At 39.6% G+C, this 6,421-nt stretch overlaps 1 pseudogene across 1 annotated transcript; it reads left to right on the plus strand.

The window, feature by feature from the left end:
- The first annotated feature begins 1,390 nt into the window (after window positions 1–1,390).
- On the plus strand, window positions 1,391–6,197 carry LOC144513926 (C-type mannose receptor 2-like; annotated as a pseudogene). The gene is made up of 5 exons (XR_013501207.1): window positions 1,391–1,481; window positions 3,075–3,115; window positions 3,643–4,038; window positions 4,292–4,616; window positions 4,956–6,197. The product of XR_013501207.1 is annotated as a C-type mannose receptor 2-like (transcript).
- The last annotated feature ends 224 nt before the right edge of the window (window positions 6,198–6,421 follow it).

A 6,421-nucleotide genomic window follows, 5' to 3' on the forward strand; every position in this document is an offset into this window, starting at 1 on the left:
TAATAAGCGGCAACAACAGCTGAAGAAAACAACAAGATTTTTGGCTCTCACAGACCTGTAACTTCTTCTTTAAGAGGCTCCTCTGTCCTCCACTCGTTACCTGTATTAATGGCACCTGTTTGAACTTGTTATCAGTATAAAGGACACCTGTCCACAACCTCAAACAGTCACACTCCAAACTCCACTATGGCCAAGACCAAAGAGCTGTCAAAGGACACCAGAAACAAAATTGTAGACCTGCACCAGGCTGGGAAGACTGAATCTGTAATAGGTAAGCAGCTTGGTGTGAAGAAATCAACTGTGGGAGCAATTATAAGAAAATGGAAGACATACAAGACCACTAATAATCTCCCTCGATCCAGGGCTCCACGCAAGATCTCACCCCGTGGGGTCAAAATGATCACAAGAACGGTGAGCAAAAATCCCAGAACCACACGGGGGGAACTAGTGAATGACCTGCAGAGAGCTGGGACCAAAGTAACAAAGGCTACCATCAGTAACACACTACGCCGCCAGGGACTCAAATGCTGCAGTGCCAGACGTGTCCCCCTGCTTAAGCCAGCACATGTCCAGGCCCGTCTGGAGTTTGCTAGAGAGCATTTGGATGATCCAGAAGAGGATTGGGAGAATGTCATATGGTCAGATGAAACCAAAATAGAACTTTTTGGTAAAAACTCAACTCGTCGTGTTTGGAGGGGAAAGAATGCTGAGTTGCATCCAAAGAACACCATACCTACTGTGAAGCACTGGGGTGGAAACATCATGCTTTGGGGGCTGTTTTTCTGCAAAGGGACCAGGACGACTGATCCGTGTAAAGGAAAGAATGAATGGGGCCATGTATCGTGAGATTTTGAGTGAAAACCTCCTTCCATCAGCAAGGGCATTGAAGATGAAACGTGGCTGGGTCTTTCAGCATGACAATGATCCCAAACACACCGCCTGGGCAACGAAGGAGTGGCTTCGTAAGAAGCATTTCAAGGTCCTGGAGTGGCCTAGCCAGTCTCCAGATCTCAACCCCATAGAAAATCTTTGGAGGGACTTGAAAGTCCGTGTTGCCCAGCGACAGCCCCAAAACATCACTGCTCTAGAGGAGATCTGCATGGAGGAATGGGCCAAAATACCAGCAACAGGATCTTCCTCTTTAACTAAAAGGTCTATCTCTGTAGGGATCCTTTCCATAATGTTGTCAGACACTTAGAATAATAATCTGAGTCTGTCAGCAGCAACAACAGAACTTTTAGTGGACGTGTATGTTTTTTAATCTTATCTTGACTAAAATATATATAACTTCACCTCAAACAGAAGTTTCCAGGCAATGACACAGATCTGACACGTTGATATTTTAATATTCAAATGATGACAACGAAATGACAGCCAGAGTTTAATTATTAACAGGATCAATAAAGTGTTGAGAGCAGTCTCCGTCGGCACAGAAAGGGAGAACCATCAGAGCAGAGGGAAGCTGTGGACATTCACAACATGTAAGTTACAACCTCGGCTGTTTGAGTTCACATTTTAATGTTTGTGTGGATTTGCAGAAGAGGGATTGTGTTCAACGTAATACTGCATGTAAAAGCTGATTTATATAATGATAAGGTTTCCAGTTCTCCTTCAAACTCCTTTTGTTCATTTCTCAATATTTAAGTATTTTCTCTGATACATCCGGGGTCCTCAAACGTATCACTCAAAGGTCTGCATCTAAAAAACTATACGCTACAAATATCTGAGTATTAACAGTTGTATGTCTGGACTTTTTATTTTTTGAGGCATTTTTAGGCCTTTATTTGGCAGGACAGCTTAGACTTGAAAGGGGAGAGAGAGGGACATGCAGCAAAGGGTCGCAGGTGGGTTTGGTTATGGTGATTTCGGGGCTGTTTCATGTTAAACCCACCAGACTCCATGTAAATAATCAGTACTTTTATCATCGTAAAACACACTTCATTCAAAGTGGACAGAAACTAAATAAACTATCAAAAGCCGTCTTGGTTCATCTTTCCACTGTTCCAACAATCACCACTCTGGTTTGGTTGAAATAAACCCTTAATTCACCCATTTACATGTGGAGATATGCTGGCTCTATACACGCTAAAAGTCCTGATTATTTACATGGAGTCTGGTGGAAATATGCTGGCTCTATACACGCTAAAAGTCCTGATTATTTACATGGAGTCTGGTGGAGATATGCTGGCTCTATACACGCTAAAAGTCCTGATTATTTACATGGAGTCTGGTGGAGATATGCTGGCTCTATACACGCTAAAAGTCCTGATTATTTACATGGAGTCTGGTGGAAATATGCTGGCTCTATACACGCTAAAAGTCCTGATTATTTACATGGAGTCTGGTGGAAATATGCTGGCTCTATACACGCTAAAGGTCCTGATTATTTACATGGAGTCTGGTGGAAATATGCTGGCTCTATACACGCTAAAAGTCCTGATTATTTACATGGAGTCTGGTGGAGATATGCTGGCTCTATACACGCTAAAAGTCCTGATTATTTACATGGAGTCTGGTGTAGTTTGGTGATGGTGATTTCGGGGCTGTTTCATGTTAAACTAAAAGGATCTTCCTCTTTAACTAAAAGGTCTATCTCTGTAGGGATCCTTTCATAATGTTGTCAGACACTGTCAGTTAAATCTTTGATTTGCATCCTGAGGGACTGGGTTATAAACTGTATCCCTAAACATAAAGACAGGCTGTTCTTCTGTCTGTTTCCCCCCCACCCCTCCCGGCAGCTAAACTCACTCCGCCAACATTTTAATATCATTTTCATATTATTTACTTTAACATGAATTCACAAAGTCCAACAGGAAACATATCAATGCAAATGTCACAGTTCAAGGTGTTACACTGTTGACTTGTGTGTGTGTGTGTGTGTGTGTGTGTGTGTGTCTGTGTGTGTGTGTGTGTGTGTGTGTGTGTGTGTGTGTCTGTGTCTCTGTGTGTGTGTGTGTGTGTGTGTTTGTGTTGTAACTTCAATAAATGCAACATCTTTTCCAAAAGTCAGTGAGTAATCATGTAAAATAATCCTGATTTCATACCAAAAATATCTGTTTATTATCATCTAACAGGGTGAAGATGCAGTGGAGTCTGTTTGTGTTGATTGTGATGGGTAAGTGGATCATCTGGACAGCTCACTCCTCATCAACTCCAAGTCACATTTCAATTAAGAATATGGTCACCAAACCCACCAGACTCCATGTAAATAATCAGGACTTTTAGCGTGTATAGAGCCAGCATATCTCCACCAGACTCCATGTAAATAATCAGGACTTTTAGCGTGTATAGAGCCAGCATATCTCCACATGTAAATGGGTGAATTAAGGGTTTATTTCAACCAAACCAGAGTGGTGATTGTTGGAACAGTGGAAAGATGAACCAAGACGGCTTTTGATTGTTTTATTTTGTGTGTAGTGTGTGTATTTTACAATGATAAAAGTACTGATTATTTACATGGAGTCTGGTGGGTTTGGTGATGGTGATTTTGGGGCTGTTTCATGTTAAACTAAAAGGATCTTAGTCTTTAACATCAGCCACTTAGACAAAAAAACATGACAAAATAGAGTACAGTTTTAAAACAAAACAAAGTTCCCTTTTAATGAACAGATGCTTGTCTAGCTCTCAGCTCCATCGCTGCAGTTTCTTCTCTGTTATCAGGTCAGTGTTCCTCCATTGGGGGTCAGCTGTATGACTACTACTTCATTGGAGAGAAGATGACCTGGAAAGATGCCCAGAATTGTTGCAGAAAGCACCACACTGACCTGGCCACAGTGTCTAACCAGACAGACATGCAGAGACTCCTTAACTCCACAACTGCACAGTATCAAGCTGGAGCCTGGATTGGGCTGCAAGAAAACACACCAAACTGCGAGTGGCGCTGGTCTCAGTCAGGGGTGGAGTTCAACGAGAGTGAGAGTGAATGGTCTCAAGGACAGCCGGATAATAGAGACAATCAGGAGAACTGTGTGAGGATGAAGGATGGCACATGGGATGACGACTCTTGTACTAAAAGATATAACTTTATCTGCTATGACGGTGAGAATGTGTGGCGCATAGAGTCTGTTCTCCCCTAAAAAACTCCCCCAGAAGTGGATTGTTCCAGCATCATTCTGACCTATAGTCATGTTTGTAGTGGCGGCGCCCTCTAGTGGCCGTAGTAGTTCTGGCTTTAGTTTTGTAGGGGAGGACAGACTCTGAATTGATAATACATTATTGTTTTGAAATAAGAATAATGTAGGATTTAATGAGACTAAATAAAAACTAAAAAGTTTGTCTGTATGTTCCACAGAAAACAAGACATTTCATATCATTAACTCTGAAGAGAAGAAGACCTGGCTAGAGGCTCAGAGCTACTGCAGAGAAAATCACACTGACCTGATCAGTGGAGTCAAACAGCTAAAAGACTTCAAGAGTCAGCACCAGAATATTGCAGGACCTTTCTGGATCGGCCTGTTCAGAGACAGCTGGAATTGGTCAGATGGGAGCAGTTTCTCTTTCAGATCCTGGGAGAAAAATGAAACCAAACCCTAAGAAGACATGTGCTATGACTACGTCAGATGGAAAATGGAGAGCTGATGACTGTGATGAAACCAAACCCTTCTTCTGCTACAACGGTGAGTTTATCAGAAGGTCTATCTAACGGTACTGTACATCTACATCTGTTTAATGATTCACTTTATTTACTAGTTTATTATAAGAATTATGGTATGAGGTTCATCGTTTTTGAATATCTTGATAATGATATAACTCACCATAAATAAACAGATAAAGTGTTCTCAGTTCTGCTAAAATACAACAAACTGCTTGTTAGATTAAAAATAGAACGATGACTGCTGACATTTTACTTTCAACTGCATCTTTTAGGCCGACTTGCCAGGGGTGGAGTTCATCAGTCAGGGGACTGATGAACTCCACCCCTGATTGATTGATTGACTCCCCTTCTCCTCTGACAGATTCAGTGATCCTGATCAAGGAGAACATGACCTGGGTGGATGCGTTATACTACTGCAGAGCTCACCATCACGACCTTGTCTCCATCACCAACCTGGACGAGCAGCGCTGGGTCCAGGAGAGAGCCAAGATGGCCTCCACTCAATACCTGTGGCTGGGACTGCGCTACACCTGCACTCTGGACTTCTGGTTCTGGGTCACTGATGAGACGGTCCTCTACACCAACTGGGGCCCCGGCCAGCCTGGGGACGACTGCAACATGTCCGGAGCCATGGACCGAAATGGAACGTGGGTCAAAAAGATCGACGACGACCACCAGCTTAATTTCATCTGTTTCAAGTAAAAACCAGCAGAATGTAACTAAGTACATTTACTCAAGTACTGTACTTCAGTAATAATGCTGTTGAGATGAGGTACTTTACTTATTTCTCAAAGTAAATAATATTTAAAGTAAAAAAATCGTAATATTTGAATATAATGTAATATAATAATATAATATTTTGGGGAAAAAAGTTGTAATATTTTGGGGAAAAAGTCGTAATATTTGTAAGAAAGTTGTAATATTTTGGGAAAAAAGTTGTAATATTTTGGGAAAAAAGTTGTAATATTTTGGGAAAAATGTCATAATATTTTGGGGAAAAAGTCGTAATATTTTGGGGAAAAAGTCGTAATATTTGAATAAGAAAGTTGTAATATTTTGGGAAAAATGTTGTAATATTTTGGGGAAAATGTCATAATATTTTGGGAAAAATGTCGTAATATTTTTGGAAAAAAGTCTTAATATTTTGGGGAAAATGTTGTAATATTTTGGGGAAAATCTCGGAATATTTTGGGGAAAAAAACGTAATATTTTGGGAAAAAGTTGTAATATTTTGGGGAAAAAATCGTAATATTTCAAGAAAAAATTTCGTAATATTTTGGGAAAAAATTTCGTAATATTTTGGGAAAAAGTCGTAATATTTTGGGAAAAAGTCGTAATATTTTGGGAAAAAAGTCATAATATTTTGGGGAAAAAGTCTTAATATTTGAATAAGAAAGTTGTAATATTTTGGGAAAAATTTTGGGAAAAATGTCATAATATTTTGGAAAAAAGTTGTAATATTTTGGGGAAAAAGTCTTAATATTTTGGGGAAAATGTTGTAATATTTTGGGGAAAATCTCGGAATATTTTGGGGAAAGAAACGTAATATTTTGGGAAAAAAGTCGTAATATTTTGGAAAAAAGTTGTAATATTTTGGGGAAAATGTCGTAATATTTTGGGAAAAAAGTTGTAATATTTTGGGGAAAAAGTCGTATTATTTTGGAAAAAAGTTGTAATATTTTGGGAAAAATGCCTTAATATTTTGGGAAAAATGCCTTAATATTTTGGGAAAAATTTTGGGGGAAAAATGTTGGAAAAATGTCGTAATATTTTGGGAAAAATGTCATAATATTTTGGGAAAAATGTCGTAATATTTTAAGAAAAAAG

This window comes from Sander vitreus, unplaced genomic scaffold, assembly GCF_031162955.1.
Source record: "Sander vitreus isolate 19-12246 unplaced genomic scaffold, sanVit1 ctg381_0, whole genome shotgun sequence".
NCBI classification, from domain to species: Eukaryota; Metazoa; Chordata; class Actinopteri; order Perciformes; family Percidae; genus Sander; species Sander vitreus.